General features: G+C 39.5%; 1 protein-coding gene across 1 annotated transcript in view; it reads left to right on the top strand.

Moving 5' to 3' along the window:
- The window catches only part of LOC126190846 (GPI ethanolamine phosphate transferase 3), a 96,549-nt gene that overhangs the window by 5,627 nt on the left and 65,020 nt on the right, over positions 1–25,902 (top strand). The gene's annotated exons all lie outside the window — the stretch shown is intronic.

Below are 25,902 nucleotides of genomic sequence, written 5' to 3'. Positions count from 1 at the left end.
AGGCAAAATGGAAGGCATCGTCGGTAACACCTGGGGGTGAGGCGTGCCAGTAGATGGGTCCCCAGGGCGCTGACCGGACGGCACCGTTGCTGAAAGCAGACGGGGAGCGGCAGAACCCAGGCGACGACAGAGGCGCAGCTGATTGAGATGCCGACGCAGCTCACCAGAGGCCCCCAAAACCAAATACATCGCGCGGCTCGAGGCAGCGAAGAATGCGCCCTGCGAGCCAATGCCGTGAACCGCGATAGTTGCGATAGAATACAACGTCGCCTGGAGCAAAAGCAGGAGTCTGCCGCTGCACAGGAACCTGATGCGGCGGATGCAGCAAAGACATCAAGGTTCGATGAGGACGACCATGGAGCAACTCAGCCGGCGAGCGACCATCACAATGCTGAGAGCGATACGAGGACAAAAAGAGCAATAACGCGTCCTCCTGAGAATGCGACTCTTTCAATTTCAACATCTGTGACTTGAAAGTCCGGACCAAACGTTCAGCGGCACCGTTTGACTGAGGCGAAAACGGCACGGACGTCAGATGTTGAATATCATTGGCCTTGCAGAATGACTGAAATTCTGCGGACATGAATTGTGGGCCATTGTCGGAAACAATAGTCTGTGGAAGACCTTCAATACAAAAGATAGCAGACAACGCTTGGATGGTGGCAGATGACGTCGTGGAAGACATCCGGACAACAAAAGGAAAATTACTGAAGGAATCGACAACAACCAACCATCGAGCATTACAGAATGGACCAGCAAAATCGATATGTAAGCGTTGCCAAGGGGAGATGGCTTTTGGCCAAGCAAAGAATTTCCGCGGTGGTGCGGATTGTTGTTCGGCACACGCCATGCAAGAAGAGCACATATGCGTAATCGCAGCATCGATTCCGAACCAAGTACAGTGCTGACGAGCAAGTTGTTTCGTACGCACTATACTCCAATGTCCTTGGTGGAGAAGCTTTAAGACAGAGGACTGTAACGAACGTGGGACCACGACCCTAGACTGATCATTATCAGAACGCAACAACAAAACATCACGTCGTACAAAAAGTCTCTCCTTGTGAGCAAAAAATCGGCGAACCAACGGATCCTTGATCCGTGACTTTGACAAGGGCCATTGCGTAGCAACAAAACGCAAAACGGTAGCAAGGACAGGGTCACCTGCTGTGGCTGTAGCTACACGACGAAAATCAATCGGAAACAATTCGACCACGTCATCAGTTTCCGCATCAATGAACATGCAAGCAAGTTCGGAAGAATCGAATGCTTTATCCTCAGCAACAGGCAAACGGGACAACGCATCGGCGTTTCCGTGCTTTGCACGCGTGGGTTCGAATCACATCCTCGTCGCCAAACTGTTGTGGACTGACAAGACAGCCAGTCCACAGTGACGGGTAACCGAAATGCACGCGTACACACACGCCGGCTGGCGTGAGGTCTGAAACAGGATACCTGATGAATGCTATAAAGAAAAGTACGTAGCTGCGTTAATACTTAACTTTAATTCATCCTTGTGTTACATCGCTATTGTTAATACAAGTGACTCTCTCTCCAGATATGGTTAATGGCGCCTTGCTAGGTCGTAGCCATGGACTTAGCTGAAGGCTATTCTAACTGTCTCTCGGCAAATGAGAGAAAGGCTTCTTCAGTGTAGTCGCTAGCAAAGTCGTCGTACAACTGGGGCGAGTGCTAGTACGTCTTTCTAGACCTGCCGTGTGGTGGCGCTTGGTCTGCAATTACTGACAGTGGCGACACGCGGGTCCGACATGTACTAATGGACCGCGGCCGATTTAAAGCTACCACCTAGCAAGTGTGGTGTCTGGCGGTGACACCACAGGTTTCATTTCCTTTACTTCAAAGAGTTCTCTTTTTTCTCAGTGACAGTAATAGTGCTGTTACCAGCAAAGAGATATAGCGACTCTTATATTAATGTATTTTGGTTCTGATAAGTGTTTTAGTAAACGTTTGGATTTATTCGAGGTATGTGTTACCTCTTCTCTTTGTACCCTACCTGCTACATATGATCGGAACCAGTCATTAGCTATCCCCCATGTTCCTAGTGCTTCCAGCTTATTCAGTAGAATCTTAGCAGACGCACAACTTTTGCCTGTTTTAAATATACTGGGAATATTCCTGATGTGAAGCAACTATTCATTATGTTTTGTCAACCTCCAAGCAGGTTTCAGGACACACATTGGTTCTTAATGTAAGTGTACTGACTTTTTTTTACACTCTGTGGTTGGTAGAAAAATCATTCTACATAGTGCGTGAATATTTACAGAGGTTATATTTGCTTTTGGGAATTTTTGGTGCCTGCATTTTTTTAAAGATGCTCATTCACATAGTTTGTTAGGAGGCGTGGCTCATTTATTATTTTATCTCCCTCCCTTACCAGTAAGTTGTTATGCCTTTCTTTGTCTCTCCTATGACATCCCAGGCTGCTTTGCTTTTGTTCTCTGCACTGTATATTATTTTGTCATTAAATGACTTTTTTGCAACAGCCAGCACCTTCCTATAAATCAGTCTGTACCTATGGTAGAAATTTAAGAATCCTGGCTCATTATACTCTTTCCTTATGAAACTAGGTACTTAGGAGTTTGGAAAGAGGTATTGATAGCTCCTGTTACCCATATGTTTTTGTGAGACATTGATACTGATGTGGGTACTCGTGGAAATGTCTTTTCGAAGTTAAATTTAAATAATGTTGAGAATTTCACTTTTACATTGGTTTCCATGTACACTTTGTCCCAGCTTTGGTTTCCTAGTTCATTTGAAAAATCTTGTATTTTGATTTATGATAAGTGTCATTCGTATGCTTGCAGTTTTGGAAATTTTTCCATAGCTGATTTTACTGTTATTATTTGGCAGAAATAGTCTGATAGTTCAAGATCCTTTATAGCTACATCACACTTTTCCCTGTGCACATTTGTGGCCACAAGTTTAGTTACTGACACAGTCAATGTAGGAGCCCTTGTTGCTCTCTTGACCAGCAGGTACATGACAAAACTCTGAAAGATATTTATGAGAGAGAGCTATTAGTTTCATTTATGATATTTGTGTGTGTGTTCCAACACACAATTATATTGACTTTATTTGGAACTTCTGCAAATTTATTGGAAAAAAAAGTCTACACTACTTCTGTAAGCTGGATAGTTACATAAAATGATTAATTTCTTGGTGTTGCCAAGCCCCATTAATTCAATAGCTGATATTTTGAAGCATCGGTCTTCACTTAATGTAGTAAAGTCAACTGATTTGAACTGTGTTCCTTTTCTGATGGAAAATGCATGATCCTCCACCCTTCAAAGTAGCCCTAAAGTAAGTCGGCCCTTTGACATAATGACAATTATATAGTAGAGATGCTGTATGAAGATCCTTGACAGCTCACAACGCAGTTGCCAGCTTTCAGCTGTGAGATGCTAATGTCTGCAGAAGAAACAGTAGCTGACTATAGAGCTGTGACAACACTGAAGCATTGTTGTAAAGACATTTACAAAATATGATTACATTATTGGTTGACATAAGCCTGCGAAGCTGTTGTCAACTTCTCCGAACTGTCAGGGATCTACTTGTGTCAACTCAACTCCACATGGCAGATTTCTGTTCCTGTGCACCAGTGCTCAGCTACGCAAACTACTGTGCAGTTCAGAGCTTCTAATTGTGGTATTTTATTTTTTATTTATTGCTTGTTTTGGTGGATTGTTAAGTCTCTGAAATGTCCCGTATTACTTTTTCCAATGGTTTCATTTTCTTTATGACCATATAGTATGTCACAATACACTACTAGAGATACTCTTAAGGCACTGGAGCCTGTTGACTGGATTTATCCTGAAAAAAGACTTGCTTGTCCTATCGTGACAAGATATTGATGCTGTAGTGGCCATGAACACAAGATTAGACTACTTGTGACTCGCAGAGGGATTTTACGAGGCATTATTTGTGCACTCCATACATTATTGGAATGGGAAGAAACCTGTGTGTGTGTGTGTGTGTGTGTGTGTGTGTGTGTGTGTGTGTGTTATATTTATTGTTTGTCTCATGTTCTGTGGATAATGTTGCATGATAAATCACAATGACGTGAAATGAGTCATTTGACATTCACTTTGCAAATTAATTTGTAAATATTACTACATGCTGACATTTATAAGGTTATTTTATTAATATACATGTGTGAATTAACATCTCCTACCCACCACCTTATACACATTACTATAACAGAAATTCGTGTATGCCATAGGAGGAGTTGTCATGGAAAAACTTTTTCAGTTTGTTTTCAAATTTTACTTTGCTATCTGTCAGACTTTTATATCACTGGTTAAGTGGTCAAAAATTTTAGCTGCAGCAATATGCATCCCTTTATGTGCCAAAAACAACCTTGACATAGAGTAGAGAATGCCATTTTTCATTCTGGTATTGTAATTGTATACAGCTTTGTTTCTTTTGAAGTTTAGTGAAGTGTAAAAGGGAATAAATATACTGTGAAGCAGTAATCAGAATGCCCAACTCCTTAAACAGAGGTTTAAAAGATAACAATAGGTGAACATCACATACCATTCTTTCAGCTTGTTTTTGAGCAATAAAGAATTACTTTCTTAAAGATGAGTTATACTAGAACAGTATTCCATATGACATTAATGAATGAAAATGTGCACAGTATGTAAACTTATTGATTTATCCCCACCCCCAAGATTTTCAATGATTCATAGTGCAAATGTGACTGAACTAAGTTCTTTTAAGCTTTCCAATATGTGCTCTTTCCAGTTTGAATTCTCATCAATATGGACACTTAAGAATTTTGAAGTTTCCACCCTATTTATTATTTCCTCGCCATGTGTTGACTTACCCTTGGTGTAGTTCCCTACGTGTGCAGAACTGAATATGCTGTGTCTTTTTAAAAGTGAGGGTGAGGCCATTTTTCAGAAAAACAGTCAGTTATATGTGTAAGAACATCGTTTACCATTTCTTCTGTTTCTGTATGTGTGCTTGAATTGATTACAATACTAGTGGCATCTGCAAAAAGAACTAATTCTGTGTTTTGTAAGACGGAAGATGGTTCACAGATCGTTCACATATGAGGAACACTAGTGGATATAAGATTGAGCCTTGGGGAATGCCATACATGATTTTTCCCCAGTTAGAATTGTGTGTAGTACTTACTGTTTATCTTTTTGAGGACAGAATAAAGGTTTTTGCAGCACTGTTTGTAATACAGTTTGCAGTGATAGTTAGTCACATGAATTTAATAAAAGTTCTCTTGTTCTGGCTCATGATACTGTCTTTCCAAATGCTAACAAAATTTTGTTTCCATTTATTTTTCAGTTTACTTTATGTCTAGATTAAAAGTACTAAAGGGCTGTGGAACCAAAACTAAAGAGGTTAACTATGTGCAGAATAGTATCAAGAAGGAATTCAACATTTTATTTATATTTTCTGCAAATCTCTTCCCATATTTCTCCCAGTAAATTTCCTGTTGTATTATGTCCGAATTCACAGAATCAGTCTCATCCGGACTGATATAAAAGTTTAACTCCCATACAGCCATGTCCAAGAAAGTTACATTCTAAAAAACAATCTGTTGTTGAGGTTTGAAGTGCTTTGTCTTGTTTTGTCTCTGTTCTTTATAAGAGTATTAAACAATTGGTATAGATCTCTGTAAGTGAACTTTGAAAGTTTTGTGCTATGTATCCATGGTAGTTACAAGAATTAAGTAAAATTAGTGCTCAATACTTTAATGACGACTTTAATTTTAGACTGATTTTAGGTAAGCTTAATGCATTAAGAAAAATTATTTTTCATAGTGTCGTACCATAAACAATTTTCTGCATTGTTATCAATGCAGCTACAATAACAACGCAGAACAAGTTAAATGCTGGTACAGTGAAGTGATTGCTATTATTATTAACGCAGTAAATGTGCCACCAGTCTGCCAAGATGGTCTTGTTCTGTGGTTCAGTTAGAGATCTTTATTAACTCTGATAATAAAAGTAGAGATGTAAAGTTGCAAAGAATAAATGGCTACCAAAGTTAAAGACATTTTTATCTATGTTGGCAAGCATGAATAAGTGTAATATCACTAAGCATGCTCTCATTAGCAACTTTTCACAGCCTGAATTATGAACAAAACACACACAACACTGGTGTAATATTGTACAATATTTATTATTTGTTACCAGCCAATTATCAACACCCACAGACCCATAAACATGCTGCCCTTCATTCAATGATGCATCACCTAATATTCATCCCCGTGAGTGAAGACAACTTCCATATGAAATAAAATGCAATCAGACAAACAGCATCAAACAGTGACTATCCTCCTTCCTTAGTGGACCACATAATCCACAAAAACTAGAAACAACTAGTGTATTTACCCTGTCCTTAAGCCACATCTCAAGAACACAATAAATGGTGCACAATTCCATACTTAGGAAAAGTTTCACTATATTTAGCCAGAAAGCTTGAATCCAGGGGAGTAAAAACATCATTTTATGTGCACAACACTGATGGATTCTATTTGTCCATGATAAAGACAACACCTCCAGCTTTGGCAAAGAGTGGAACATGTAAAATTACAAGTACTTGTGGCAAATTCTATATAGGTCAGTCTGGCAGGGCAATAAATATCCACTTGAAGGAACACTGCAGAAGTTGTAAACTAAGAAGAGGAGACAATACTTTTGCATACCATGAGCTTGAAGAAAACCATAGTTACAAGTTGAAACATGAAGTATTACATCACATCCATAAGGGAAGGAAGATGAACTATGTTGAAACATTGGAAATTGATAAACACACATCCATCAACTCAAGATTAATACTGAATGACCAATACAGTTTCCTTATGCAGCACTTTGAACTGCAAATACTGCTCATAATCCCATCCAGGCCATGTTGTAAATTACACCTCTTACTCACATATCTCATTTTCCTTTACTTCAGTTACTGTAATTGCTCTCGGAGTGTTAAAAAGTTTGACTTCGTATAATCACAGCTGCTTCACTCGCATGCATAATGTCATTATTGTATCTTGTCTGCTTGTAATTTAGGATCTATTTAACATGAGATTATTTTGTTCAGTCACATCTTCGGAATGAATATATCACCAAAGTTTATTGTTAATTTTTTCTTTTATGTGCAGCTGGTGTAATTTTCTATAGTTCATTATTTAATGTGCCACATATTTTATCTTAGTTAAACAGCCCTACATCACACAATGTAGGCTTTCACGGCTGGTGTTGTCTTCAGTTGAAACTTCCGGGCTGAGAGGCCGTGGTTGATGTATAAAATTTCCACCTAACGTTTCGTCTCCATCTGCAGGAGACATCTTCTGAGGTCATCCGGCTACTGCCACTGAGGCTCCAGGTACTCTTGCATTTGTAGAGCGCGTAGAGGGCCCCACCATTTGTCACGTGATGCCGACGGTATGCCTATCTTTGGAAGGAGTCATCATTCTCGATTAAGAGTAATCGATTGTCATTCTGCTGGCGCAACGTCGACATCCATATTTTGTCTAACTTTAAAACTTCCTCTTTTCTGTTAAAATTGATATGGTGTTTGTGAATCTCTCTTCCTTCTCTGTACATGCGTGCATGATAATGGGATGTTTGTGCTAGAACACGTGTCTCATTAAATTTAATTTAATTTAAATTCGTTCCCATACCATCGCTAGTTCCATGTGGTTGCATTCATCAGACGCGACAAGAAATAGCGGAAACTAGCAGTAAGCTGTTATATGTCCATTTATATATCAGTAACATAATTCAGTGTTATGACTGGAACAAGGTGGACTGTCTAACGTTCAGGACCATGGAGCTCAGTGCAGAAATGGCAACTAATAGGCAGAAGAAGAAATTTGATGGCCTACAGAAAGGTAGAATTGAAACATCAGTCGCTGGGAACTCTCAAACTGTGATTAACTTGCGCCTGCGAGAGAATTAACAAAGAGGAACATTCAGGTCTATCGAAAGGAGGCAACTTTACAGTCATGCCATTAAAGGTTCCTACGGAGGACATTATAGCGAATGCGGAGGCAGGAATCCGTTTGTTATCATCACATTTTGCGGATGAAATCAGGACTGAAACAGCCAGAATATTACGCCAAGCGAAACCACCTACCAGCAATTTATTTCAAGCGGAAAGGAGGGCACTAAGGGAGATCAATGCGGATAAGAGCATTATTATACTTGCAGCCGATAAAGGAAATGCTATAGTGTTTGCTGAACACCGAAGATTATCACCAGAAGATTAGTGTTCTTTTGGATCCCACTACATATAAAAAGCTTCAGAAGCATCCTACAACCAAAATTTTGAGAAATACCAATTAACTGATAAAACAATCTTCTCTTTCTTCAGATGATATAAAACAACTCTGCAAAACGGAAGCTTATGCACCCAGACTATATGGACTCCCAAACGTACATAAACAACAGGTCCCGTTGAGACCGATTGTGAGTACCATTGGATCTCCAACACAAGAGGTGGCCAGATATCTCTCCTGTTTGCTGCTACCATACTTTAGCAGAACGGACCATTACATTAAAAACTCGGCGCCTTTTATTGAAAAACTGAGGGTGATTAACGTCAGCGCAAGTGATATTCTTGTGAACTTCGATGTAGTGTCACTGTTTACCATGGTGCCTGTAAACGAAGCTATTTCATATATAGCAGATATTTTTCCGACTGACATAGTGACTTTATGTAACACTGCCTGACGACAACTTATTTCCAGTACAACAATGCGTTTTACAAACAGATCAACGGGGTGGCGATGGGAAGCCCTCTCAGCCCAGCTGTTGCCAATTTATTTATGGAGTTCTTTGAACAGCGAGCACTGCAGACTGCCAGAAAAAAGCCAGCTAAATGGTACTGCTATGTTGATGACACATTTGTGATGACACATTTATAGTGTGGCCGCATGGTGATGAAGAGCTGGATGTCTTCTTGGTGCATCTGAACAGTATTAACCCAAAAATACAATTTACGATGGAGAAAGATAGCAATGGTCAACTTAATTTCCTGGATGTTTCGGTGATTAATCGGGTGGATGGGATGCTGGGCCACAAGGTATATAGAAAGAACACTCATACGGATCGATACCTCCACAAGGAATCAAATTATCATCCTAGGCAAAAAAGAGGTGTCATGAAAACCTTGGTGGATAGAGCCAACAAAATCTGCGAGCCGGCTTGCTTACAAGATGAACTAAATCACTTACGGTCAGCCCTCATGAAAAATGGATATACCAGCAAGGAAATTGATCGAGCCCTCCATCAAAGAAGAAAATAAGCCAGAAGTCCAGAGCACCAACAGTCACCTATAGGAAAAGTTTTCCTACCTTTCATTAATAAAGTCTCGGACCATATCGGGAAAATTCTGGCCAAGTATGGGATCGAAACAATCTTCAGACCCACCAGGAAGATTAAGGAATACTTAAGAACTGCAAAATACGCCCAACACCCCATAGCAACACCTGGGGTATACAAAATTCCATGCAGTTGTGGACAAGTATATATTGGAACAACAAAATGAAGTGTAAACACCTGCTTAGCCAAACATAAAAGAAATTGTCGCTTAGGACTCATTGAAAAATCGGCCATAGCTGAGCATGTTTTCCGAGATGGGAACCACAAAATTAAATAAAATGAGACAAGCATTCTAGCATGAACATCCCATTATTATGCGCGCATGTACAGAGAAGCAATAGAGTTTCACAAACACCATATCAATTTTAATAGAAAAGAGGAAGTTTTAAAGTTAGACAAAATATGGATGTCGATGTTGCGCCAGCAAAATGACAATCGATTACTCTTAATCGAGAATGATGATGCCTTCCAAAGATAGGCATACCGTCAGCATCACGTGACGAATGGTGGGGCCCTCTATGTGCTCTATAAATGTGAGAGTACCTGGAGCCTCAGTGGCAGTAGCCAGACGACCTCAGAACATGTCTCCTGCAAATGGAGACGAAACATTAGGTGGAAATTTTATACATCGACCATGGCCTCTCAGCCCGGAAGTTTCAACTGAAGAGCACTACATCACATTTACAATTAAATAATCCCTGTTGTTTTATTCCTAATTCTAACATCAACATTTTTCATCTCTGGAAATGGAGGTATTCTGTAGATGCACTAGTTTAAAATCTTTGAACCAACAGAATTTCTTTGCACCACATTGTACCCGATGATGGTGTAACAGTCGAAAACCGGTTCATGTAACAAATAATAAATATTGTAGAATATTATACTAGTGTTGTGTGTGTTTCATTCACAATGTATAAAATATTCCATCAAGAACCAGTGGAACAGTCAGTCAATATAAAATACTTTAAATCGTGAGAATCATTGTAATCACATACCATGACAGTTGCTACATCACATGGCTGTCATTCTTACCAGTTAATAAAAGAAGTTTTTTACATATTGTGCTTGAGGCCTCGACACTCTTGCTCAATAAGCATATCACATTACTGCAAAATACTTTTCCGTTAAGTGTCATTTCTGTTTCTGGAAAAGTCAGTAATGTCATGGCAGCACTTCATAAGCAGATTATTACAATTGAAAACCAAATAGCTCTGACCTCCAGATATAGCCGCTCACTGACCTTTCACCAAGACAGTGTTCCAAGAGTAAAATCTGATATCGTTAAGCAAGAAACAAATAAAATCTGTGAGTTGAATCACCTACAATAGACTATAATTGTTCTGTCATAAATGATGACACTGTGAAACCAGTCACCATCAGTTTCAGTGCTTACTTGCTAACAGTGGGGCAGAGAACATTGAACCTTCTAAGGAATCTAAAGCAACTGCAATAGATCTACTCTAGAAGGTGCTGATATACCACCAACAGTAGTAGTAGTAGTAGTAGTAGTAGTAGTAGTAGTAGTTGTTGTTGTTGTTGTTGTTGTTGTTGTTGTTGAGTAGTCTTCACACAGAAGCCACATTCATTGTATCCTTCCACAATAGTCTCCCCTGTGCCAGCCTCTTTAGCTCCACATAGCTTCTACATCCTACTTCTACTTGAAACTGCTCACTTTAGTCAAACCTTGGCCTTCCACTACAATTTTGCCCATTACCAAATTCTGTCACTTCCTTGATTCCACCGGTCCAACATATGCACAAAACTCTTTTTTGCTTCAGTGTTATGCAGCACCACTTCATTAATTACTTGATTTACCCTCATAATCTTCACTCTTCGTCTTGAACACTACATTTCAAAAACTGCTATGCTTATCTTGTTTATGCTGTTTATTGTCAACACTTTACTTCAAAGTAAAACTTCACTCTAGACAGTTATTTTCAGAAAAGACTTCTTAACACTTAATTTTTATATTGAATGTTAATAAATTTCTCCTTTTCAGAAATACTTTTCTTGCAATTGCCAGTCTGCATTTTATATTCTCTCCAATTTGGCCATCATCAATTATTTTACTGCCCAAATAACAGAACTCATCTACTACTTTTAGTGCCTTCTTTTCTAATGTAATTCCCTTAGCATTACCTGATTTAATTAGCTACATTCCATTACTTTGGTTGAGAATCATCTTGTAAGCTGTTTTCAAGATGCTATCCATTCCGCTCAAATGTTAGTTGTATGCCATCTCTGACAGAATTGCAGCATCATTTGCAAACCTTAGCTTTTATTTCTTATTCCTAGATTTCAATTCCATTTCAGACTTTTCCCCCATGTCCTTTTACTGCTTGTACTGTGTAAAAGCCGGCCGTGGTGGCCAAGCGGTTAAAGGCGCTACAGTCTGGAACCGCGCGGCCGCTACGGTCGCAGGTTCGAATCCTGCCTCGGGCATGGATGTGTGTGATGTCCTTAGGTTAGTTAGGTTTAAATAGTTCTAAGTTCTAGGCGACTGATGACCTCAGAACTTAAGTCGCATAGTGCTCAGGGCCATTTGAACCATTTTGAACTGTGTAAAAATTGAATAATGTGTGGCACCAGTTACAACCCTGTCTCTTTCACTTCTCATTTACATTTGTTTCCATGACCATGATGCACAGCAGTTGTTATAATCAGTTATCATTTGTTTTTTTCGCTTTAAGCTTACACCAGTTAAAGAGGCAATGCCTTCACAATGACATGCAGATGAATTTAATAGTCTTCGATTGTATGGTATCGTTCAAAACAATCTGGCACATGTAATGCAACCCTGCACTTTTTGCATTCCCATGTTGTTTCTCTGTGTCATTTATGCTTTCTGCACACATCAGAAGCTCTCGCAGGATTTACTTTTGATGGTGTTGGATCAATATGTTTGGGAAAATGTGCCCAATGTTGCGCGTGCAGTCTTTGTGGTATATTGCCGGATGCTAATCGTCCCTTCTGATTATACTCTGGTAAAGGTGTAGTTTTCAACAATGATTCTGCAATGTGAATCCTATAATCTGCCTAGTTCTGTCATTTGCCACAATGTATTTTGTAATACAAAATGTATGTGTTAAATAAAGCAACATCAAATAGGTAAAAGAATATCTTGCGGTATCCTTTCATACGTTTTCTCATCACAGGGAAGCATGTGAGCACCTGATCTTGGCGATCAATTCCAGTCATGCCTCTATTGTATTCGACGACACATTTTGGTTTCCATGACGCATTGCGGAGAGGTGTGTCTGTGGCAATCATTTCTGCTGTTGTGGCTACGAAGTCTTTCGCGACGTATTTCCTGAGTAAAAATTTCTCGGTGTACATGCCGCGTCAAATCAGGATAAATCTCCGAGCTTTCGACCACTACCTCCATGGTCGTCGTCAGGGCTAAAACTGACTGTCGTGAACTAGCGAGGTTCCCACTTTTATATGCAAATGACGGCATCTTATTGGCTGGAATACGTCAGCGATATGGCGCGTAACGAATTGGCGCCCTCTACTTCCATAGATGTAGTTGCTATCCCGCGTTGCTTGCAGCGCCATCCCTTAAATCAGGAGGTAACGTGCAAGAAGTTTTTCTCTGCGATTTTTCTTTATCCAGTGCACTCTTCCAAGTGTTGCTAAGTGCATAGCCATTGTCTCTATTAAAGTTATTATCGCTAAGTCTAATTTCGACTGCTTCCCGGATCACAGAGTCCCAGTAATTCGATGTGTGGGCTATTACTCTGGTTTCTTCAAATAAAATCTTATGCTTGTTAAGCAGGCTATGTTCAGCCACCGCTGATTTTTCCAAATACCTGTTTTACTCATTTCTGCTGTTGAATGTTTTGTGGAATGCATGTAAGCGTCTCGTTTATCTTTCCATTTTAGTGCCAATATTCCATTACAACTCCTCAATGTATATTCTCGCTTCTTTAATTTTGCCTTCAGGAAGTCTGTGGGCATATTTTTTTCTGTTTGAGTGCACTGTTCCAATCACATTTGTTTTATTGGTGAGGAGAGATTTGAGAAGTTTCGGTGAAGAAAACGAGTTATCTAAATATAGACTACAACCTTTGTGTAATACCGACTGTGATAGTTGTAGAACTACACTTTCAGAGGCACTACCACTAGCGTCACGTTTGTCATTACCCTTGTATATCTTAATATCGTAGCAGTATCCTGAACTTGACCCACACAATTTATAAATTTTAATACAAAACCTCGCCCTTTTTGATGGGTTAAAGTGTTTGTAGGATAAGTGCCCCTTAAATTTCATTAATGATTCATCAATGGCAATATTCTCTTGCATTGTGTATACTTCCTTAAATTTTTGATTGAACATATCTATGACTGCCTTAATTTGTACAGCTTATCTATGTTGTTGGATAAACTGTTATTCACTAGATGCAGAAATCTACTTATGTGCAGAAATCTTCTAAATGGCATCGTCTTCCTAAATATTGGCGTTTCTATAATGGTCCTCCTAGCCGATAGAAGATCACTTTTGGTCTGTTTTTCGTCTCTTCTGTTCATTGTTGAGTACGTCTTGTGTATATCTATTCGTCTGTTATGATGTTTTCCCAAAATGTACTATTAAATTTTATATAGAAAATGTCTAATTCTCTTATACTTGTACTCACATACTGTAATGCTGCTTCCTTCATTCTTGGAATTTCCGTATACGTCCAGATTGTTGGTTCATTTTTTTCTTTTTGCCACATACATGACTGATTGTTGCTGGTAGGTTTGCTCTTCTATGTCGGTATCATCGTCTATCACCAGCCGCTTACACCATTTTCGTACAGTTATTTTCTTGATCTAGAAGTATTCTAAAGTGCAATTTTCATGGTAAAAAGATGAAGTTCGCAACTTTTTCTCAGACCTCAACTGGCGTCAAGTGGCTACACACTTACACTTACTAGGCTTTTACAGAGTGCTCCTCTCCCATTGCTCACCCATTGCCAAGTGCTGGCTCACTGAAATGTGGTTGTTGGCCTCATCGTTATACACTGAAGAGCCAAAGAAACTGGTACACCTGCCTATCATGTAGGCCCCTCGCGAGGTCACAGAAGTGCTGCAGCGCGATGTGGCATGGACTCGACTAATGTCTGAAGAAGTGCTGGAGGGAATTGACACCATAAATCCTGCAGGGCTGTCCATAGGTCTGTAAGAGTACAAGGGGGTGGAGGTCTCTTCTGAACAGCACGCTGCAAGGCATCCCAGATATGCTCAGTAATGTTCATGTCTGAGGAGTTTGGGCCAGCAGAAGGGGTTCCTGGAGCCACTCGGTAGCCGTTCTGGACATGTGGGGTATCGCATTGGCCTGCTGAAATTGCCCAAGTCCATCAAAGTGCACAACATATATGAATGGATGCAGGTCATTAGACAGGATGCTTATGTATGTGTCACCTGTAAGTGTCTTATCTAGGTGTATCAGGGGTCCCATATCACTCCAACTGCACATGCCCCACACCATTGCAGAGCCTCCATCAGATTGAACAGTTCCCCTGCTGACGTGCAGAGGTCCATGGATTCATGAGGTTGTACCCATACCTGTACACATCCATCCACTATACAACTTGAAACAAGACTCATTCAACCAGGCATTATGTTCCCAGTCATCAACAGCCCAACGTCAGTGTTGACGGAGCCAGGCGAGGCGTAAGACTTTGCGTCATGCTGTCATCAAAGGTACACGAGTGGGCCTTCATATTCTGAAAGCTCGTATTGATGATGTTTAATAGAACAGTTCGCACACTGACACTTGTTGATGGCCCAGCATTTAAATCTGCAGCAATTTGTGGAAGGGTTGCACTTTTGTCACACTGAACAAATATCTTCAGTCATTGTTGGTCCCATTCTTGCAGGATCTTTTTCCAGCCACAGCGATGTCGGAGATTGTTTTACTGGATTCCTGATATTCACAGTGCACTCCTGAAATGGTCATACGGGAAAAGCCCCACTTCATCACAACCATGGAGATTCTGTGCCCCATCACTAGTGCGCCAACTGTAACACCGCGTTCAAACTCACTTAAATATTGGTAACAGCACTAACAGATCTAACAACTGCACCTGACACTTGTTGTCTTCCATACAGGCATTGCTGATCGAAGTGTTTTTATTTTGCCTGTTAACATATATCTGTATTTGAAAATGCACGCCTGTACCAGTTTCTGTGGCGCTTCAGTGTATATCTGGTGGTACCAGCTCTGATGTCACTGGGTTCCAGCCAGTGGCTGAAGAAGGCATAGTTTTCGTCTCACGTCCGCCGCACTTGCTTTAACCTCATGAGGGTCAGATTCCATGCTGCACTCATCTGCAAACTGTCATCTTTGTTAAATGTGTCACTAGATATCTTAATGCCCATATTTCTTTTATTATGCCATCACAGAAACTGTTGGGGCTGATGATAGTAGAAGTTTTATTAAGTGCAATTTTATGTCCATTCCAATGCATGTTGAGCTGCCGTTGATTATTCTGGATAACATAGTTACAGACATCCTTTCACGTTCAATCCGACATTGGTCTATCATGTGCAATCTCCTCAATATAATACTGTCCATATTCAAATAATAATTGTAAATGCTAATAGTTCCGCATCCAATGTTTTATTTCAAAGGCCTCATGAGTTGGGATGTATTAGCTGGATGCCTGAAGATAGGTGTTATGACTCTTCAGATGCAGGCTAATCTTCCATGTCAATGAGAAACGGACAGGCTTCTGCTTCTGCGCTTGCCACTGAAATCAGTGGTAGGTGAATACACTTTGGAAAATGAAGATATTGCATTCACTGACATTTTTCTTGTCATGGGGGCTAATGATTTCGTGGTTGGTGTAATAAAAGAAGGTACAGAAACAAAATTATGTAACAACACCCTCAATTAAAGATGGTGGTTTTCAGCTGACTATAGTGTGGGACTCAAGAATCATGATGTTAAAGCAGATACGGGATGAAAACGTTGCCTTCTACAGTGAGTAACTGAGCACCAGGGACATTAAAGCTGGTGTAATGGTTAAGCCAACAACAACACAAGTCAGTTAGCATTTAATGCGACTGGAAGCCCAAGAAGATTTTATTCATTCATATTGTCATGAGGCCATGCGTTCTCACACTAAAGTCAGTGTTCAACCAATTTTACCTTTCTCTGGCATTTATTCAGTAATAAACAGACCGGTGGATGATTGTCCAAAATTTAACACTCTCAGTTAAAGCTCATATAAAAATATTAATAAAGCACAGTCGTTAATCAGAATACTGGCTGGAAACATCACAGAAGATTTCATCAAGCCTTAGCAGAGTACGGTTAACAAGGTGGAAAGTACTCTTCACAGCCCAAAATGCCACACACCAAAATTGCATTGTACAGGACGGCAGCCAGTCAAGGAATATTTTAGGGAATTAGTTTAAAAGATTTATTTCAAAGGCCCAGTGGAACCTTTACAAGTTTCCTCCCAGAGTAATTTCCTCCGTGTCTACGTGACACTAGTCGCCTGCCTTTCAAAACTGAGGCAGTTCTGTCCAGTTAAAGCTGTTGACAAGAGATGCCTTGAGCTCTCTGTTGAAACTGCTAGCGAATTCGCACTATTGGTTTTAGCCAATAGCATGTGTGGGATACCGATCATGTGTGTGGACACTGGAGTGTTCTGTGGTGCAGAACAGTTGCTTCTCTCTCTTGTAATCCAGACCTCAAGCAGAACAGATGTCTTCTTGGAAAGCAGAGCCTCTGGCTCTGCTTTTCACGCCTGGCCACCAATGTAAGTTAACATGAACCACTTCCCCTTCCGTTGTCCATTTCGATTAATTGTTCCACCTCCTAGACTGGCCTAAACCTGGTAACTTCCGACCCCAGGTGTGCCCCTTGTACACTGTACATTGAAATACATCCTCTTTATTGCACCTAATTTCCTGTTTTGTCATTTAATGGCAGCCCTGGATACCCGCTCTCTAATCCTGACCGCTCGACCTGCTGCACCCTGTTGTATGAGGCATATGTAACAACCGCCTCCCCCCATTTCCCAAACCCTGTATACATTTACAATTGGTGTCAGAAGTGCCCGTATACTCTACAGCATACAAGAAGCTAGTGTCACCAGTTCTACAGATTTGTTCCAGCATTTGCAGTCCTTATTGAGGAATCCTAATAATAGACACCAGACAAACTCGTAGACATGTTGCTATGATCGTAACAGGATAGTATACTCATTATGGAAGTGTAACGGAAATATTCTTTGAACTTAAGTGTTAATCTTCGGAACAAAGATGACATAGTTCCATAAAACACTGTTGGATAAATCTAGAGCAACTATATTGGAAGAAGAGTGTTTGCCCATTCTGCTACCACCTTTGTATATCTTGCATAGAGGTCGTAAAAACAAGATAGGTTACTTACAGAGGCATACAGACAGCCATTTTTCTTTTGCTCAGTTCACAAATGGAATATGACTGGGTATCATTAATATTAGTAAGAGATACCCTCCACCATGATTGTACAGTGACTTGTAGAATATATATGTAGATTTACAGAGGATCATTTGCTACTAGCAACAATACTATATTGCAACTCCATTCAATTCTTCCTGACAGAAATTACCCAGCTCTTAACAAACATTTTGCCTTGTTTCATGGTTCTATATATAGCCTAATTTGGAGCATGTTTGTACCAAAACTTCAGAAAATTATCCCTTCATCTAGTCAAGTTGTGCCACAAATTCTCTTCTCCCCAATTCTATTCAGTACCTCCTCATTCCTTATGTGATCTACCCATCTAATCTTCAGCATTCTTCTGTAGCACCAAATTTCGAAAGCTTCTATTGTCTTCTTGTCTAAACTATTTATCGTCCCTGTTTCACTTCCATACATGGCTACACTCCATACAAATACTTTTATCAATGACTTTCCTGACACTTTAATCTATAGTCGATGTTAACAAATTTCTCTTCTTCAGGAAGGCTTTCTTTGCCATTGCCAGTCTACATTTTATATCCTCTCTACTTCAACCATCATCAGTTATTTTGCTCCCCAAACAGCAAAACTGCTTTACTACTTTAAGTGTCTCATTTCCTAATCTAGTTCCCTCAGCATCACTTGATTTAATTCAACTACATTCCATTTGTCTCGTTTTGCTTTTGTTGATGTTCATCTTATATACTCCTTTCAAGACACTGTCCATTCCTTTCAGTTGCTCTTCCAGGTCCTTTGCAGTCTCTGACAGAACCACAATGTCATCGGCGAATCTCAAAGTTTTTATTTCTTCTCCATAGATATTAATTCCTACTACAAATTTTTCTTTTGTTTCGTTTTTCTATTTGCTCAATATACAGATGTCCGTCCCCAGTAGCTGAGTGGACAGCACGACCGATTGTCAATCCTAATGGCCCGGGTTCGATTCCCGGCTAAGTAGGAGATTTTCTCCACACAGGGACTCGGTGTTGTGTCATCAAATCAAATGACTTGCACCCGGTGAATGGTCTACCCGATGGGAGGCCCTAGTCACATGACATCACAATATACAGATTGAGTAACATTGGGGATAGGCTACAACCCCGTCTTACTCCCTTCCCAACCACTGCTTCCTTTCATGCCCCTCAACTCTTATTACTGCCATCTGGTTACTGTACAAATTGTAAATAGCCTTTCGCTCCCTGTGTTTGACCTCTTTGACCTTCAGAATTTGAAAGAGTGTATTCCAGTCAACATTGTCAAAAGTGTTCCCTAAGTCTACAGATGCTAGAAACATAGGTTTGTCCTGTCAACAAATGTAGGTTTGTCTTTCCTTAATCTAGCTTCTAAGATAAGTCATAGGGTCAATATTGCCTCATGTGTTCCAACATTTCTACGGAATCCAAACTGATCCTCTTCGAGGTCAACTTCTACCAGTTTTTCCATTTGTCTGTAAAGAATTCGTGTTAGTATTTTGCAACCGCGGCTTATTAAACTGAATTCGGTAATTTTCATACCTGCCAATACCTGCTTTCTTTGGGATTGGAATTATTATATTCTTGAAGTCTGTCTCATACATCTTGCTCATGAGATGGTAGAGTTTTGTCAGGGCTGGCCCTCCCAAGGCTATCAGTAGTTATAATGGAATGCTGTCTACTCCCGGGGCCTTCTTTAGACTTACGTCTTTCAGTACTCTGATAAATTCTTCATGCAGTAGCATGTCTCCCATTTCATCTTCATCTAAGTCCTCGTCCATTTCCATAATATTGCCCTCAAGTACATCGCCCTTGTATAGACCCTCTACATATTCCATCCACCTTTCTACTTTCCCTTCTTTGCTTAGAACTGGTTTTCCATCCGAGCTCTTGATATATGCGTCTACATCCTTACATTTGTCCTCTAGCCATTCCTGTTTAGTTATTTTGCGCTTCCTGGCAATTTCATTTTTGAGATGTTTGTATTCCTTTTTGCCTACTTCATTTACTGCATTTTTATATTTTCTCCTTTCATCAATTAAGTTTAGTATCTCCTCTGTTACCCAAGGATTTCTACTAGCCCTCATCTTTTTACCTACTTGATCCTCTGCTGCATTTACTATTTCATATCTAAAAGCTATCCATTCTTCTACTGTATTTCTTGCCCCGTTCTTGTCAATCGTTCCGTAATGCTCTCTCTGAAACTCTCTACAACTCTCTATAACCTCTGGTTCTTTCAGTTTATCCAGATCCCATCTCCTTAAATTCCCACCTTTTCACAGTTTCTTCATTTTTAATCTACAGTTCATAACATATAGATTGTGGTCAGAGTCCACATCTGCTGCTGGAAATGTCTTACAATTTAAAACCTGGTTCCTAAATCTCTGTCTTACCATTATATAATCTATGTGAAACCTTCCAGTGTCTCCAGGCCTCTTCCACATATACAACCTCCTTTCATGAGGTTGTGTTAGCTATGTTTAAGCTATGCTCTGTGACAAGGGCTAGTAAAAATCCTTGAGTGACAAAAGATATATTGAGTTCAATTGATGAAAGGAGAAAATATAAAAATACAGTAAATGAAGCAGGCATAAAAGAATACAAACGTCTCAAAAATGAGATCGACAGGAAGTGCAAAATGGTTAAGCAGGGATGGCTAGAGGACAAATGTAAGGATGTAGAGGCATATATCACTAGGGGTAAGATAGATACTGCCTAAAGGAAAATTAGAGAGACATTTGGAGAAAAGAGAACCACTTGTATGAATATCAAGAGCTCAGATGGAAACCCAGTTCTAGGCAAAGAAGGGAAAGCAGAAAGGTGGAAGGAGTATATAGAGGGTCTATACAAGGGCAATGTACTTGAGGACAATATTTTGGAAATGGAAGAGGATGTAGATTAAGATGAAATGGGAGATATGATACTGTGTGAAGAGTTTGACAGAGCGCTGAAAGACCTAAATCAAAACAAGGCCCCAGGAGTAGACAACATCCCATTAGAACTACTGATAGCCTTCGGAAAGCCACCCCTGACAAGACTGTACCATCTGGTGAGAAGATGCGTGAGACAGGTGAAATACCCTCAGACTTCAAGAATAATATAATAATTCCAGTCCCAAAGAAAGCAGGCGTTGATGTGAAAATTACCATACTATCAGCTTAATAAGTCACGGGTGCAAAATACTAACACGAATTCTTTACAGATGAATGGAAAAACTGGCAGAAGCCGACCTCGGGGAAGGTCAGTTTGGATTCCACAGAAATGTTGGAACACGTGAGGCAATACTGACCCTAGAACTTACCTTAGAAGTTAGATTAAGGAAAGGCAAACCTACATTTCTAGAATTTGTAGACATAGAGAAAGCTTTTGCATTCTTGACTGGAATACCCTCTTTCAAATTCTGAAGGTGGCAGGTGTAAAATACAGGGAGCGAATGACTATTTACAATTTGTACAGAAACCAGATGGCAGTTATAAGAGTCGAGGGACATGAAAGGGAAGCAGTGGTTGGGAATGGAGTGAGACAGGGTTGTAGCCTATCTCCAATGTTATTCAATCTGTGTATTGAGCAAGCAGTAAAGAAAACGAAAGAAAAATTCGGAGTTCGAATTAAAATCCATGGAGAAGAAATAAAAACTTGGAGGTTCTCCGATGACGTAATTCTGTCAGAGACAGCAAAGGACCTGGAAGAGCAGTTGAACGGAATGGACAATGTCTTGAAAGAAGGATTAAGATGAACACCAACAAAAGCAAAATGAAGATAATGGACTGTAGTCTAATTAAATCGGGGGATGCTGAGGGAATTAGAGTAGGAAATGAGACACTTAAAATAGTAAAGGAGTTTTGCTGTTTGGGGAGCAAAATAACTGATGATGGTCAACGTAGAGAGGATATAAAATGTAGACTGGCAATGGCAAGGAAAGCGTTTCTGAAGTAGAGAAATTTGTTAACATTGACTATAGATTTAAGTATCAGGAAGTCATTTCTAAAAGTATTTGTATGGAAGTGAAATGGGGACAATAAATAGTTTAGACAAGAAGAGAATAGAAGCTTTCAAAATGGGGTGCTACAGAAGAATGCTGAAGATTAGATAGGTAGATCACATAACTAATGAGGAGGTATTGAATAGAATTGGGGAGAAGAGAAATTTGTGGCACAACTTGACTAGAAGAAGGGATCAGTCGGTAGGACATGTTCTGAGGCATCAAGGGATCACCAATTCAGTATTGGGGGGCAGCGTGGAGGGTGAAAATCATAGAGGGAGACTAAGAGATGAATACACTAAGCGGATTCAGAAGGATGTAGGTTGCAGTAGGTACTGGGAGATGAAGAAGCTTGCACAGGATAGAGTAGCATGGAGAGCTGCATCAAGCCAGTCTCTGGACTGAAGACTGCAACAGCAACAGTAGCTTGAATATCAATAGTGGAAGGTCATAATTTTTAGAGGCGACAGTACTGTGAAATATCAGGATTTTTTGTAAAATAAAGATGCTTCAGTAATACAATGACACATGAATCAGAAAAACATAATTTATTCTCTGGATAACAAGAATTTAGAAAACATGGTTCGTGATGTAATTTTGTTCTTATTAGTTCTCAGACAAGATGTTAATTAACTCAGAATATTAGTTATAAATTACGTTTTTCTCAATAAGTAACTGAGGTATTTTGTAATCCATAGAAGGCTAGGAGCACGACACTGAACTTGTAAGTTGTACATGTATATTGAAGAATTCAAAGGTGATGACAATTGTTGATCATTGTAACTCATTCTTGTTTGCTGTAGATGTCCTAGGTTTGTTACTTTCTTGATAATGTTGCATTCTTTAACAATTCTCATATTTTTACTTTTTTGAAATGAAAATGTGATGCATGATCTTTTACTTTTCTTCATTTATTTCATAAAAAATTGGTGCTTGACCACAGTAACTGTATTACAGCTGTGGTACAGCAGTTCAGTAACAATTACTGCCCCACTGTGCCAAACACCAGTCATGTACACTTGTGAGCTGCTTGGAAACCTGTAAACAGTGTTGTCAAAGAATCACATATGGTCAAATTCAATCTCTCTCCACAAGATTTTAATGATTATTTTGTTAAATCTGTCTAGGAATAAAGCAATAGCATTAGTAAACCTGATACAGATCCATCAGAACTCTTAGAAAAGAATTATCATGGAATTCCCTACAATAATAATCTCACTTTCTCCAATGTTACACCTGGTATTATATTAAAAATAGTATGGAACTTCAAGTCATCAGATAGTGTTGATATTTATGACATGTCTTGCAACGTGCTGAAGAAAATCACAGACTCTACTGTTTGTACATTAACTCAATGAATGAATAAATAAATGTGTATCAGAGGGATACTTTCCAGAGGAGCTGAAATTATCTGGGGTGGTTCCTGTGTATAAAAAGGGTGACAAAGACAACCTTAACACTTTCTGTGACCTTTGTGAAGTATTTGTCTGTGTAGGACAAGACACTCTGACAGAAACCCCATTACTGTGGCATCAGGGATAACAGCCTAAAACTATTAATGTCTTATCTCCAAAACAAAAGACCAGTTATCTGCATTGGCAAAGAAAAGTCTGCCAAGAAACAAACCAAAGTGGGAGTTCCACAGGGATTTTTTTTGGCAATGACCAATGACCTACCCTCCTTTATAAGTTCCAATATGCTGATGACAATACATTTCTAAATTACAACATTGGTGTAAATAAGGTAAAAGATACTGTTGACAGTGTTCTCACCCAAGCCTCATGTTAGATTGGTGCAAATGGATTCCTCCTGAATGAGAACAAAACACAAAAAGGGACAAACGCCATTTTAATGACCCCAGATACATAAAGTTATTTGGGTATACTTAGATGAAAAATTGTCCTGGGAGCAAACATAAAATACATTAGTGTTAAATTGTCTAGAGGAATTTACTTGTTAAAAAATCTTATTTTGCATTTTTTCAAAGTATTATGTCATGTGGACTTATTCTCCGGGGAAACTCAAGCCATGTTCAAAATATTATTTCTGCAGAAGAAAGCAATGAGAGCCATTACATGTTCTCAAATAAAGTTCATTGTAAGCCCTTGTTCTCTGAATATAAAATAATGACATGTTGTAAATCTATATACATGTACACCAAGTGTTAATCTGCACGAAAGGGAATCCGCATGAATTAAACTGTAGAAGTAATATTCACAGATCACAACACCAGAAAAAGTAAGTCCATACATAAGTCATACCATAGACTATCAAAGGCAATCAATAGCTATTGGCTAATGGGCCGTAAACTGGTTAATAAGCTTCCACAGATGGCACAAGACCTTTAAGGGAGTGCATTTAGGAAAACATTAAATAAATGGCTTGTTGCCACCCCCCTTTTATGAATTAAGATTTTTTACTGTGACATGGAATTCTAAGCTAACATGCTGTTCTGTTCTATTTACTAATGTAATGATTGCCCTGTATAAAAAAAATATCTATTGTTGTAGTGGTCTAATGACAATAAAATTATCTTATGTTGTATTTTTACCATTATTACAATTTTAATGTTTTTTTTGTAAATTACAGTGCAAAAAAATTGATACAAATAATTTCATGTGTGATATCAAGGTCAGCAGAGAACACAAATATAACTTCAATTAACTGTTTTATGTCTTGTAAAGTTTTTCCATGTTAACTTTTGTAACATTTTACAACTAACATCAAAAAAGTAAACTTTCATTAACAATAAACTGATATTCTAATGGCCTAGTGGTGACTTTAATGATAAAGGCATATTAAAAAAAAAACACCACTGTTGTAATACAAACTGAAGAAGTTAACTGGAACTGAGTGAGATGGCACTACTGTTAGCACTCTGGACTCGCATTCTGGAGGATGAAGGTTCACACCCGCATCCAGCCATCCTGATTTAGGTTTTCCGTGGTTTTCCTAAATTGCTTCAGGCAAATGCCAGGATGGTTCCTGTGAAAGGTCATGGCCAAATTCGTTTCCCATCATTCCTTAATCAGATGGGACCAATGACCTCATTGTTTGTCCCCCTCTCTGAAATCAATCAACCATCCAAGTTAAGAAGATTGATTACATTGTAAACATATGATTGTGTTGTTTAATACAATTGCACCCAGTTACTTTCGTTTGTAGTCTGGTTGTTACAGTTTGTGCCATTATACAATGATTATTTTAAGTTGATAAACGGGACATAACCCCACATATATGTTTACATAACCAAATTATCATGTAATGTGATTTTAGTAGTCAATTGTATTATATAGCTCAATAGGTGAATCTGGTCTGTTACTTACACAGGATAACTTTAGTCCAAATGAAAGTTCCAAAGTTAAAACTAAAATAGGATTTATGTGCTCTAGGAGAGATACCAGAAAAAGTGGAGGTGCTCCACTTTGCTACATTTAAAGTCCCTGAGCCAGTCACATGTATGAGAACCTATTTAGATAGGCACAACGAAAAGACTGTCACATTAAGCTTTATGCCAAAGCCTTCATCAGACAGCAAAACACACTGACTGCTATCTCTGGCTGCTCAGGCCAGAGTGAAATTGAAACACATCAAATGGGAGCAACAGGCCATAGTGGAGCAGGGAAGGGGGAGGGATAGTAGGATACAGATGGGAACAGGAAGCAGTGCTGCTTGGCAGAGCGTGTAGGGATAGAGGTGACAGACAAGGCTAGTGGAGGGAGTAGATATGGCAGAGAGGGCTACCTGGCACAGTGTCAGGAGCCAGCTCCTGATTGTGAACAAGGCAAGCCCTGTCTGCCACCTCTAGTCGCTGCACTAGCCTTGTCTGCCACCTTTAGTCTCTACACGCTCTGTCAGGCAGCACAGTTCACTATTCCCCCACCTGGGCCCTTTTATCCCTCCTTCTTCCCTGCTCCACTATGAATTGTTGCTATCATTCAATGCATTTCAGTTTCTCTGGCCTTAGCAGCCAGAGAGAGCCAGTCATTTGTGTGTGAGGTGTGCTTGCTTTTGTGAATGCATTTGTGTTTTTCTTTTCTGATGAATGCTGTGGCTGAAAGCTTAATGTGTAATAATCTTATCATTGTGCCTATCTGCAACTCAGTGTGTCAATTTTACGGTGAGTAGCACTCTATCCATTCTGTAA

This window comes from Schistocerca cancellata, chromosome 6 (assembly GCF_023864275.1).
Source record: "Schistocerca cancellata isolate TAMUIC-IGC-003103 chromosome 6, iqSchCanc2.1, whole genome shotgun sequence".
Classification (NCBI taxonomy): domain Eukaryota; kingdom Metazoa; phylum Arthropoda; class Insecta; order Orthoptera; family Acrididae; genus Schistocerca; species Schistocerca cancellata.
The sequence above is the reverse complement of the archived record's forward strand: the minus strand, read 5'-3'. Positions and strand labels throughout refer to the sequence as shown.